Source organism: Rana temporaria, chromosome 12, assembly GCF_905171775.1.
Source record: "Rana temporaria chromosome 12, aRanTem1.1, whole genome shotgun sequence".
Lineage (NCBI taxonomy): Eukaryota > Metazoa > Chordata > Amphibia > Anura > Ranidae > Rana > Rana temporaria.
In genome coordinates this window covers 57,538,742-57,552,911 of record NC_053500.1, presented here as the reverse complement: position 1 = coordinate 57,552,911, position 14,170 = coordinate 57,538,742, and the positions used below count along the sequence as shown (strand labels likewise).

The 14,170-nt window shown below is 43.6% G+C and overlaps 1 protein-coding gene across 1 annotated transcript in view; it reads right to left on the bottom strand.

The window, feature by feature from the left end:
• LOC120918851 (proton channel OTOP2-like) overlaps positions 1-14,170 on the bottom strand; it is a 76,728-nt gene that overhangs the window by 42,474 nt on the left and 20,084 nt on the right. The window lies entirely within an intron of this gene.

The window sequence follows — 14,170 nt, the reverse complement described above, 5'->3', positions numbered from 1 at the left end:
CCTTGCTTGAAGAAGGAACACTTACCCCAAGCCTGAAACATAGAGTGTGTAAAGGTGGCTATACACTAGTAGCAGTGGCGACCAGTGTTTTTCTTTTTGGGGGAGCAGCTCTGGTGTCCTCACCGTGGCCGGTGGCTGGTGGTGGGCTAGGAGCAGCGGCTCCAATGTCCTTTCCTCCACAGCTTCCGCCTTGTGTGTCCTTTCTCCTCCTCCTTCTCCTATAGGATTGCCTGATGTTTTGGTCAATCGGGAAGTGGGTCTCAGGCCCGCTTCCTGATTGGCAAGGAGGAGATTTAGTGTGAAAATAGCGAATATTTATTCACTATCGTCACACAACTGGGTGGGCTCAGAGCGCCTTACTGTGCCCATCATTGCAGCCTTAACGTGCCAACAATTGCCTCCTCACCATGCCAATCACCATGCCCATCATTGCAACCTCACCGTGCCCATCATTGCAGCCTCACTGTGCCCATAATTGCAGCCTTACCATGCCCATCATTGCCGCCTCACCATGCCAATCAATCTAGCCTCACCATGCCCATCATTGACGCCTCACCATGCCAATCAATCTAGCCTCACCATGCCCATCATTGCAGCCTTACTGTGCCCATCATTGCCACCTTACCGTGCCTATAATTGCAACCTCACCGTGCCCATGATTGCAGCCTCATGTTCCCATCATTGCAGCCTCATTGTGCAAATAATTGCAGCCTCACCATGCCCATCATTGCAGCCTTACTGTGCCCATCATTGCAACCTCACAGTGCCCATCATTGCAGCCTTATGTGCCCATCATTACAGCATCACCATGCCCATCATTGCAGCCTTACTGTGCCCATCATTGCAGCCTTACTGTACCCATTATTGCAGCCTCACTGTGCCCATCATTGCAGCCTTACCATGCCCATCATTACCACCTCACCGTGCCCATCATTGCCACCTCACCGTGGCCATCATTGCCGCCTCACCGTGCCCACCATTGCAGCCATACCATGCCCATCATTGCCGCCTCAATGCGCCAATCATTGCCGCCTCACAGTGCCAATCAATGTAACCCCACCATGACCATCATTGTCGCCTCACCATGCCAATCATTGCCCCTCACTGTGCCAATCAATTTAGCCTCACCGTGCCCAACATTGTAGCCTTACTGTTCCCATCATTGCCGCCTTACCGTGCCAATCATTGCCACCTCACTGTGCCACTCAATGTAGCCTCACCCTGCCCATCATTGCAGCCTTACTGTGCCCATCATTGCAGCCTTACCGTGCCAATCATTGCCACCTCACCATGCCCATCATTGCAGCCTTTCTGTGCCCATCATTGCAGCCATACCGTGCCCATCATTGCAGCTTCACTGTGCCCATAATTGCAGCCTTACCATGCTCATCATTGCAGCCTAAAGGTGCACATCATTGCCACCTTACCATTCCCATCATTGCCGCCTCACAGTGCCCATCATTGCAGCCTTACTGTGCCCATCATTGCAGCCTTAACGTGCCAACCATTGCCTCCTCACCATGCCAATCAATGTAGCCTCACCATGCCCATCATTGACGCCTCACCATGCCCATCATTGCAGCCTTACTGTTCCCATCATTGCTGCCTCACCGTGCCCACCATTGCAGCCTTACCATGCCCATCATTGCCGCCTCAATGCGCCAATCATTGCCGCCTCACAGTGCCAATCAATGTAACCCCACCATGACCATCATTGCCACCTCACCATGCCAATCATTGCCCCTCACTGTGCCAATCAATTTAGCCTCACCGTGCCCATCATTGCAGCCTTACCATTCCCATCATTGCCGCCTCACAGTGCCCATCATTGCAGCCTTACTGTGCCCATCATTGCAGCCTTAACGTGCCAACCATTGCCTCCTCACCATGCCAATCAATGTAGCCTCACCATGCCCATCATTGATGCCTTACCATGCCATCATTGCCACCTTACTGTGCCAATCATTGCAACCTCACCGTGCCCATCATTGCAGCCTCACTGTGCCCATAATTGCAGCCTTACCATGCCCATCATTGCCGCCTCACCATGCCAATCAATCTAGCCTCACCATGCCCATCATTGCCGCCTCACCATGCCAATCAATCTAGCCTCACCATGCCCATCATTGCAGCCTTACTGTGCCCATCATTGCCACCTTACCGTGCCAATCATTGCCACCTTACTGTGCCCATCTTTGCAGCCTCACTGTGCCCATAATTGCAACCTTATCATGCCCATCATTGCAGCCTTGATGTGCCCATCATTGCTACCTTACCGTGCCAATCATTGTTGCCTCACCGTGCCAATCAATGGAGCCTAACCATGCCCATCATTGCCGCCTCACTGTGCCAATCAATGTAGCCTCACCATGCCCATCGTTGCAGCCTTACTGTGCCCATCGTTGCAGCCTTACTGTACCCATCATTGCTACCTTACCGTGCCAATCATTGCCGCCTCAACGTGCCAATCAATGTAGCCTCACCGTACCCATCATTGCCGCCTCACATGCCAATCATTGCCGTCTCACCAAGCCAATCATTGCCGCCTTACCATGCCAATCAATGTAGCCTCACCATGCCCATCATTGCAGCCTTACTGTACCCAACATTGCCACCTTACCATGCCAATCATTGCCGCCTCACCATGCCCATCATTGCAGCCTTACTGTGCCCATCATTGCCGCCTCACCATGCCCATCATTGCAGCCTTACTGTGGCCATCATTGCAGCCTTACCGTGCCCATCATTGCCATCTTACTGTGCCAATCATTGCCGCCTCACCATGCCAATCAATATAGCCTCACCGTGCCAATCAATGTAGCCTTACTGTGCCCATCATTGCTGCCTCATCATGCCAATCATTGCCACCTCACCATGCCAATCAATGTAGCCTCACCATGCTCATCATTGCAGCCTTACTGTGCCCATCATTGCCACCTTACCGTGCCAATCACTGCGGCCTCACAGTGCCAATCAATGTAACCTCATCGTGACCATCATTGTCCCTCACCATGCCAATCAATGTAGCCTCACCATGCCCATCATTGCCGCCTCTACATGCCCATCATTGCCGCATTGCCATGCCAATCATTGCCATCTCACCAGTCAGTGCCAGTGGATTATGCACAGGCAGCGCCCTCCTCCTAGACCAGCTCGTGTGATAGACAAAACACCACGCCTATCACACAAGCTGCTCTAGTGGGAGGGTGGGACTTTTCTAACAGCGCGACCGAACCTTTTACACTGAGCTCTGTGACACCGGGTGACTCCGCTTTAAGCTTCGCTGCAGCCACAAAATAGCTCAAAGTGGCCACAGGGCAGGCCGCCTACCAGAAAATGTCCCGGTATCCCGGTAGGCCAGTCCAGCCCTGCCTCAATTGGAATCCATGCATTAGGCGTCCTGTATGTAGATCAGAGTGCCGGATGCTTGTATAGGGGGTCGTAGACTTTCTAATGAGCATTGTACATTTGATGATGACTGGTTGAATGTCTTTCAAAAGTACTTCAAAATATTAATTTCTTTTAATATTTGATTTTAGAAGGAATGCAAAAAACATATATACTAATAGCAATTCAATAATCTGAGAACATTTTTCCATCCTGCTCTTTTAAGTTTTCTCAATACTGCAGTCAAGACCAAACACCAATTTCACCCCATTGACAATAAGAAGATCTAATAAACATTCTTAAAACAAAACATTTTGAACAAAATGTTACTAGTGTTGTGAAGAAAATAGACTTTATTCAGTATTTTCTCATAGGTTCGTTTTTTTTAAGAACCCCTGGACCGATCTGGGTGAAATTTGGATATGTTGGTCCCCCAGATCGGGGGTTATCAGGGGATATGTAATTGTAGGGATACCTTGTGTGGAAAGGGGTGTTCCAACTTTTGGGAAAATTGTGTGCTCTCTGCCTGGAGATAATTGGTTTATTCCTTAACTGATCTCAATATCTCCCAGGCAGAGGGAGGGCGGGTGTACTATAAAAGCTTGCTGTGGTAATGTCGTCTGCTACGGGGATGTAAATGAACCTTAGGATGGCTCCTAAAGACCTTTCATTGTGTTATGCTAATGGGCACTGTAAATTGTGTGAATTTCTATTGACGAAAATGTGGATTGTGAGGTAGCACAGTCTAAAGGTCAGATGTCTGACTTTTAGCTCATGTAGATTATCTCAGAGACAGGATGTCTGTCGACTAAAAGATGTGTATTGAGGGGGGCTCGTTAGTAAACCATTGTATGCTGTTGTGGGTAGAGTGTGTCATTGTCCATTTGATTACTGCAAGTATTTTGTTTGGTGTATATAAGAGCCTGCCTTCTCAATAAAGATGTTCTATGCCTGGTACACACTTCATGAAGTCTTGGCTCATGTTTCGGGGAGTATTCTAACGATTGGGAAGAATCATCCTGCAAACTGCATTCATCTCCACTATCCCTCTACCTCCTATGGTAGCGATAATCACTTATGCTCGGCGATTGAGGGATGGAAAGAAGGCCTTAGTACCATTGCAGTCAGGGCTCAAGTCCTGCGGGAACGCATGGGAACAGAGTTCCTGCACTTTTTTTCACAGCAGGAACGCAGTTCCCTTTGCAGGACTAGAGCAGCCGAGAGCAGCCGAGCCGCCCGAGCCAATCCTTCACTAAGCGGCGATGCCCAGCTCGAGTGACTGTCAGGGGCATGCGAACCTTAGTAATCCTTTATGTTACTGACCCCTTCCTGTATATGGTATCATCGGGTAGTGTGCGGGTATTCCGTCACTTCCTCGATGCTGCAATGTCTCCTGGGAGCTTTTGTCATTGTTTCCAGGAGACATTGCGGAGGTCTGCAGAAAGTTATCACGGGATTTAGAAAGAACTTGCTTAACACTTCCTGATGAATCCATATACAGGAAGCGGCCAGTAACCTAAAGGATTACTAAGGTACAGTGGATTGAAAAAAAAAAAAAAAAAACATGCGGTTTTGTAATTATGCATATGAGCGTATCATTTATTTTTTTTGGTAGGGGAGGGGATCTTGGGTGGGAGTTCCAACACTTTTTTCACCAGGACTTGACCCCTGATTGCAGTACCATAAGCCACTGCAGGTCTTAACAAGTGTATAGCCAGCTTAAGGCCAGAAGGGATTGCAAAGGTGATAAGGAAATATGTTATTACAGATTTAGGGGTTGTAAGTGAGAATGTATCTTTGTTTTGCTTCCAGATGTCTTTTGTTTTTCCTCATTGTCTAGACTCAGACTGGCAAAACAATATACAATTTTTCTTGTACAATTTTTTTTTTTAGATTTATCAAAACCATAAAATATGAGGTCAAACCTAAACACTTCCAATTTGTATGCAATCAAGCTGGCCCTTGTACTATATGGTAAATCTAGCGGAAATTAAACAAAACAATTGTATAATTGTCCAGCTTTGGGAGGAGAGCCTTGGTATTCATTTTATTATAACGCACTTCATCTAAGTCCATTGCATGGCTCATATTGTCCTCTGCTTGTCTAAAAGGGATACAATCCATATGATCTTGATGTGTAAGAAAAGGTAATAAAAGGTTTTTGTCTACTTGTAAGAATTTTAATAAAGATCTTCAAGTCAGAATTTAGCTGATCAAGCGGTTGGATGGTTGGTGCAGTCTAGGGGTTTCTTTACTGTTTCAGATATAACAATGGTATTGGAGTTGACTGGGTCAACTGGTAGTAGCAATTGTAATCCATCATAGAGACACCCAGGAACAGTCCAAGCAAGCTTGTTCTGCACTTTTATCCAGCAAAGCATTAGACATAATTCAATTTAGGAGGACTTTGTAAAGCAAGTCTATGGCATTAAACAAAAAATATTTGCTTGCTCAAGTCATTAACTATAAAAACCGAAAGGGTTCCCCCAAAAAACAGGCAGCATGTGTATTTCTTCTTCTGTTAAAGTCTTCTTGCTGTAAACGACGCTCGTCGCTGTATTGCGTTCCACGCTGGAACGCATACGACGACCGTGCACGGAAGTCATCGCCCGGCGCCGCGTGCGTTTCAGCGTGGAACGCGTAAGTGCTGAGCGTAATTAACGCTCAATTCGGCACATGTGCTGTATCCTAATAAATAGAACAGCGTGTCTGCTACACGCTGTTCTATTGTTGTCGGCTGTAGCCAGCCTGGCTACAAATAAACTACAGGTACTATCTATGCCTAAACTAGAAACCATCCCACTCCTGGATCTACGCTGCCAAGCTTACTACAGTTGCTGCGGACACTCCAAGATATACCCCACCTTGAGACCCTCCATGAAAGAATCCCATTGCTGCTACAGTTCTCTGCTTATTGAAGAACTTTCATGCTCTGCAATAGGGATGAGCTTCGTATTCGAGTCAAACTCATGTTCGACTCGACCATCGTATGTTCGATCTTTCGTCAAAGTACGAACGTTTTGGGCCGTTCGCGCCAAATTCGAGTTACGTTTCACAGACCATAATTCACTGCGGCATCGCTGGCTGATGATTGGCCAAGCATGCACTATGACCAATGGCATGCTTGGCCAATCACAGCTTGCAAAAAATGGAGAGCCATAATTGGCCAAAGCCAGGGTGGCTTTGGCCAATTATGGCTCAGGGGGTTTAGTACACGCCCCACACTATAAAAGGCCGCCTGCAGGTCAGCCTTGTGTAGTGTGTTGCGGGGGTTAAGAGAGGACAGAGAGAGTGTAATTTTTTGCAGGTAGATAGAGCAGGCAGGCAGTCTAGTCAGTTAAAGTTATACAAGAAAAAAATTCCCACTACTAGCGCTACACCATAAGGACAATAAAACACAGTGTTTTGTGTAGTAAAAAAAAGGATAAAGAAACCCTTTCCGTGCAGCTGTCAATCACCTGAGAACATGGGCAAAGAACTGAAACAAAAAATACAGCGCTCGAGGATGGAGTACGAATCACTTTATAGTCTTAAAGTATTGCAAAAAAATACACATGAACTAAAAAATATAAATAAAAACTGCACACTAGGCAGAAAGTTTACACAAGCGAATCTATTGCAAAGTCCCCAAACACTTGAACAGTAACCATAAGGTGATGGTGGGATAGCAACCTGAAATCACTGCTGGGAGAAAGCTTCCAACCAAAGTACACTTCTGTAGTATATGAAGGTGGTACGGCCGTTAGTAAACCTCTAAGCAGGGAGAAGAAAAACACACAGCGGGGAGACAGCATCCACGCTGGGAGTGATCAGAGATGTTATTCACCTGCCGAGGGAGAAATGGCTGTAGTTCTAATCCAACAGGGAGGCCGATGGAGGCGGGATCACTCCTCGCAACGGAGGATGTAGGGCAGTGAGGGAGATCCTGGATGGGAACCACCGTGCCAATACGAGGACGCCGCCGCGTCAATCAGAAGCGAGGAGGGAGGGGTGGAATCACCGCTGCGTCACATGAAGGGGAAGGGAATGAAGTCCGGACTCTATCCCTCAAGGGTCATGTGACTCCAGGGGCCAATCAGTGGAAGAGATAGACGAGCAGTAAAATCAACAAGCTGAACGTCACTGAAGGAATTCCCAGACTGTCAGTATCTCAGCATTGGCTTCTTGTAAACAAGTGGGGGCATAAAACGAGATGGGGGTGAGCCGTGACTGACATGTTTCGCGTGCCAGACGCTTTGTCAAAGTCACGGACAGGCAACACCACCAGATTGAAATAGGAACATGTAACAATCCCATTGGATAATGGCAGGCGGGGGGACGGATTTAAAGTGTTAACCCCACCATCACCATTCGGTTCTTTATTTAAAAAAGCAACATATAGAGTTTGCAATTGTTTGTTGATATTAAACTAGAAACACCCAATAGTGACACATATACAAAAAATAATAATAGCACATAAACAAAAATACATAATACATACATTGAAAATAAATGAAAATAAAAAATAAAAAATAAATAAATACAAAATATATACATAAAAAATAAAAAGTGTATAAAAAAATATAATATAATAAAAAATCATGATACAAAACACAATATCCTCAACTCATAACATAAATATTAGTGACATGAACACATTTATCTATAAAAACTATCATTTTTTAAAAAACGTTGAATAAAAAGAGCCATAAGCTCTGTATGCTAAAATTTAAAATTTAATATTTAATTCAAGTTTCGTTCGTAATACTGAGGATATCTAGCTCCTCGTTAAGGCCACCTGGTGACAAAGAACCCATCCGAAAGATCCAATAAGTTTCCCTCTTGCAGAGGAGGGAAAATCTTTCATTAGCCGTAAGTGACCCTATTGGAATGGACTCAATCGCCATGACCTCCAGGCACTTAAAATCTTTATTATGGGCCTGCAGGAAGTGTCTAGGTACACTGTGTTTGTCACAGCCCTTTGTGATAAGGCGTCTATGCTCGCCTATTCGTATCCGTAAAGTACGGATTGTCCTTCCTACGTAAAGCAACTTACAAGGACAACGCAACACGTAAACAACGAATTCCGTTGAACAGGTAATGAATTGATTAATCGAAAAACTGCAGTCTTTGGTTTTAATAACATCAGTCCCTCCTTTAGAGATAGACTGACAAGTAAGACATCCTCTTTTACCACATCTGAAGATACCGGTTTTATTATTGAAGTAGGCCCGAATATCTAAAGGACGAGTGGGGTTATTCTTAGTGACTTTACTTGGTGCAATGATATTCCGGATGGTCCGTGCCCTTCTAAAGGTAATCTGGGTTTAGGGGGAAGGGAAGAAGACAGATATTGGTCTAGTTGAAGAATGTTGAAATGTTTGTTAATAATGCTGCTTATATTTTTATGTTCAGTGTTGAAAGTGGAAATAAACCTTATATTATTTACGACCCTGTCCTTAATGACCTTCTTCTTTTTGTTCATAATCATATTGGAATTGAAAGCATCATCTAGTAATTCTTGTGGATACCCCTTCTCTCTAAATTTCGTCTTCATAGTAAGGCCCTGGGTCATGTAGTCCTGTATCTTTGAACAGTTTCTCCGTAGCCTATTGAATTGTCCATATGGGATATTTGATTTCCACGACGAGTGATGGCAACTATTAAAATGTAAATATGAATTACCACTAGTAGGTTTAATATGATTACTAGTGGTAATGACCTCCTGATCATGTGAAAGTACCAAATCCAAAAAAATTGTCCTTATCGAAGACATGCGTAAACGAAAGGCCTAGCTCATTATTGTTACAGTGGTCTACAAATAATGAAAAAAGATCAGCACCACCACTCCAAATGAGGACTACGTCGTCTATATAACGCCCATAGAAGACGACGTGTTCCAAAAATGGATTATTATTCCAAATTTGCAAAGTTTCCCAGTAGCCCATAGTCAAATTGGCATAAACCGGTGCAAAATTGGCCCCCATTGCAGTACCTTTCCTTTGTAAAAAGAACTGGTCACAGAAAGAAAAATAATTGTGTTTAAGGCAGAATTCAATACCTCTACTGATAAATTCAGATTGTAAAGAGTTAATATCATTGTTCTTACTTAAGAAGTATTGTACTGCCGCTAAACCAATGTTGTGGGGTATTGACGTGTACAAAGAGGCCACGTCTAGTGACGCCCAAGCATAACCCTCTTCCCAGGAATAATTTTCAAGGGTCTTAATAATGTCATTGGAATCTTTAATATACGATGGCAATTCACAAACAATAGGCTGTAGGGCATGGTCTATATACATAGATAGGCCACTAGTAAGGCTATTAGTACTAGCAACAATCGGGCGACCCGGTGGGTCCACTAAAGATTTATGTACTTTCGGGAGGTGGTAAAAATGTGGAGTACTAGAAATTTTGGGCAATAAGAAGGACTTTTCACTCTTGTTGATAACGCCTTTACTATAGGCCGTCTCAACAAGAGTAGTAAGTTCTATTTGGTAGGCGGAGAAAGGGTCTGTATTGAGTTTTTGGTAAGTCTCGCCATCCGACAGCAAACGATATGCTTCTCGGAGGTATTCAACCTTATCCTGTACAACTAGGCTCCCGCCTTTGTCGGCTTGTTTGACTATAATATTTTTATTTGCCGTGAGATCTTTAAGTGCCTGACGTTCTACAAAATTTAGATTGAGGGTCCCTGACTTCGAAGGGTTATCACATAAACTGGAAAAATCCTTATACACAGCTTGATAGAAGGTCTCAATATAGGGCCCTTTAGAGCGGGTAGGGTTAAAAACGGACTGAGGCCTAAATTTTGTGTGCACTATGTCTGGTTCCATAAAAGGACAAAAAGTTTGACTCTCTATATTGCCCTCAGACCATAGTTCTTCAAGGATTAGTAACAAACCATCTGGATCTTGATCAATGTCTGGGTCCTCACGAGTGATAGTTGCAACACTGTCAGAATCCAGAACATTGTCAGTATTGGACGCATCACGTTTAGCAAAAAATCTTTTGAGGGTGAGGAGTCGAACAAATTTATTTAGATCCTTAAAAAGTCCAAATTTATTTGGTCCAGTAGAAGGACAAAAACTTAGCCCTTTGCGTAAAAGGGTAAGCTCAACTGGGGTAAGGGTATGGCTAGAAAGATTGAATATTTTAATGGTACTATCTTTTAGTCCCTGTCTGTCTTTTCTTTTTTGTTCAGTCTTGGATCGGAGTCCTCCTCTTCTACCTCTTCGAGTTTTCTTTTTTCTTTTTGTAATGAGGTTCCCTTTAGGGGTAAGTCTAAAAAAACCTTCATCGATATTGCCTATTATAGTGTCACACATAGAAGTTGGAGGCCCATTGACTCTTGGACGAGCCCCTTCCTTCATGTAGACTTCTAAGTCTTTAGATAGAGGGCTATATTTATTACTAGTGATGACTGAGAAGCATATGGGTAATTGTGAAAATGACGTGTTGCACTCATGATCACTATTGGGGTCTGCTATACTTGGACTGGGGTTGAGATCTACCAGAATGGGAGGGGGATTGGGTATTAAAATAGGTACGTTGGAAAGCTGGTTAATTGGCCCCTCTGATATTGGTGGCTTGGGTTCAGAAACATAACCATGAGGGCAGAGTGGCGTTTGAAGTCTATCTTGTTTATTTCTAATATTGTTAGAATGTTCACCACCATTGTTAATCCTTCTATTACCTCTATTTCTATTTCTATTTTTGTTCTGACGTGGTCCTTTATCTACAGTGTTAGAGTTGGGGCGGGTCGAATAGGAGTTAGTTTCCCTGGCTAAGTTGAGTATTGGGCTGTCTGACTTCTAAGACTGGGCGTTTCCATTCAAAGACATTTCCGCTTTTATAGTCGGCAACATCTCTCTCAAGTTTATGTGTCTTTTTCTTAATAATCTCATCTTCATCTTTTGTCACATTGGAATTCTGTATAGAAAGCCATTTATCGAAGAGACAGGAGGAGCTGAAAGCTTCAGCAGCCTGGCCCTTCTCCGCAACCTGTAACTCTGCAATTTTGAGTTTCCTTTCACGCTGCTGGACTAATATTTTAATCCACTTGGTGGTACAAAACTCGGATATAAAACGCCATTCTTTTGCAAGATCCTCATCAAGGAAACTACACTGTTTTTTAATGCGAAGCCCCCGAGGTGTAATACCTAAATCCAGATATTTTTGTAAGAACGCTAAGTCCCACCATTGAGCATTCTCATACTGTTTAGCGTCTTGTAGTTTTAAAAAAGCTTTCCTCATCTGAATTTCATATGCCTCTGAGTGAGGCGGAGGCGCAGAAGCATTTGGAACAGAGTTCACAGGATCGGTATTAGAAATCCCATAGAAGTCTATCTTTTCAAAGATGGATAATAGTCTACTCGATCTGTCAGAAGCCATTGAAACACTAGAAACCATACACACACACACACACACACACTCTCACAAAAACACGTATATCCGTATAAAAACAAACACGCATAAAAAACACAAAAAATACACACTTGGGTGTAACCAATAATGTCTAAAAACAACATATACAAATAAAAAAATATATAGAGAAGGAACAACCGGTGCAAATATATAACACTGTTGAATCCAACATATATCTAAAACTAATACTGTTCATGCATAAACATAGTAATCGCCATTGGAATGTGAGCTGCTATGTGGGAAACCATACAGGAACAAAATGATACAAGAAAAAAATTCCCACTACTAGCGCTACACCATAAGGACAATAAAACACAGTGTTTTGTGTAGTAAAAAAAAGATAAAGAAACCCTTTCCGTGCAGCTGTCAATCACCTGAGAACATGGGCAAAGAACTGAAACAAAAAATACAGCGCTCGAGGATGGAGTACGAATCACTTTATAGTCTTAAAGTATTGCAAAAAAATACACATGAACTAAAAAATATAAATAAAAACTGCACACTAGGCAGAAAGTTTACACAAGCGAATCTATTGCAAAGTCCCCAAACACTTGAACAGTAACCATAAGGTGATGGTGGGATAGCAACCTGAAATCACTGCTGGGAGAAAGCTTCCAACCAAAGTACACTTCTGTAGTATATGAAGGTGGTACGGCCGTTAGTAAACCTCTAAGCAGGGAGAAGAAAAACACACAGCGGGGAGACAGCATCCACGCTGGGAGTGATCAGAGATGTTATTCACCTGCCGAGGGAGAAATGGCTGTAGTTCTAATCCAACAGGGAGGCCGATGGAGGCGGGATCACTCCTCGCAACGGAGGATGTAGGGCAGTGAGGGAGATCCTGGATGGGAACCACCGTGCCAATACGAGGACGCCGCCGCGTCAATCAGAAGCGAGGAGGGAGGGGTGGAATCACCGCTGCGTCACATGAAGGGGAAGGGAATGAAGTCCGGACTCTATCCCTCAAGGGTCATGTGACTCCAGGGCCAATCAGTGGAAGAGATAGACGAGCAGTAAAATTCAACAAGCTGAACGTCACTGAAGGAATTCCCAGACTGTCAGTATCTCAGCATTGGCTTCTTGTAAACAAGTGGGGGCATAAAACGAGATGGGGGTGAGCCGTGACTGACATGTTTCGCGTGTTTTATTGTCCTTATGGTGTAGCGCTAGTAGTGGGAATTTTTTTCTTGTATCATTTTGTTCCTGTATGGTTTCCCACATAGCAGCTCACATTCCAATGGCGATTACTATGTTTATGCATGAACAGTATTAGTTTTAGATATATGTTGGATTCAACAGTGTTATATATTTGCACCGGTTGTTCCTTCTCTATATATTTTTATTTGTATATGTTGTTTTTAGACATTATTGGTTACACCCAAGTGTGTATTTTTTGTGTTTTTTATGCGTGTTTGTTTTTATACGGATATACGTGTTTTTGTGAGAGTGTGTGTGTGTGTGTGTGTGTATGGTTTCTAGTGTTTCAATGGCTTCTGACAGATCGAGTAGACTATTATCCATCTTTGAAAAGATAGACTTCTATGGGATTTCTAATACCGATCCTGTGAACTCTGTTCCAAATGCTTCTGCGCCTCCGCCTCACTCAGAGGCATATGAAATTCAGATGAGGAAAGCTTTTTTAAAACTACAAGACGCTAAACAGTATGAGAATGCTCAATGGTGGGACTTAGCGTTCTTACAAAAATATCTGGATTTAGGTATTACACCTCGGGGGCTTCGCATTAAAAAACAGTGTAGTTTCCTTGATGAGGATCTTGCAAAGAATGGCGTTTTATATCCGAGTTTTGTACCACCAAGTGGATTAAAATATTAGTCCAGCAGCGTGAAAGGAAACTCAAAATTGCAGAGTTACAGGTTGCGGAGAAGGGCCAGGCTGCTGAAGCTTTCAGCTCCTCCTGTCTCTTCGATAAATGGCTTTCTATACAGAATTCCAATGTGACAAAAGATGAAGATGAGATTATTAAGAAAAAGACACATAAACTTGAGAGAGATGTTGCCGACTATAAAAGCGGAAATGTCTTTGAATGGAAACGCCCAGTCTTAGAAGTCAGACAGCCCAATACTCAACTTAGCCAGGGAACTAACTCCTATTCGACCCGCCCCAACTCTAACACTGTAGATAAAGGACCACGTCAGAACAAAAATAGAAATAGAAATAGAGGTAATAGAAGGATTAACAATGGTGGTGAACATTCTAACAATATTAGAAATAAACAAGATAGACTTCAAACGCCACTCTGCCCTCATGGTTATGTTTCTGAACCCAAGCCACCAATATCAGAGGGGCCAATTAACCAGCTTTCCAACGTACCTATTTTAATACCCAATCCCCCTCCCATTCTGGTAGATCTCAACC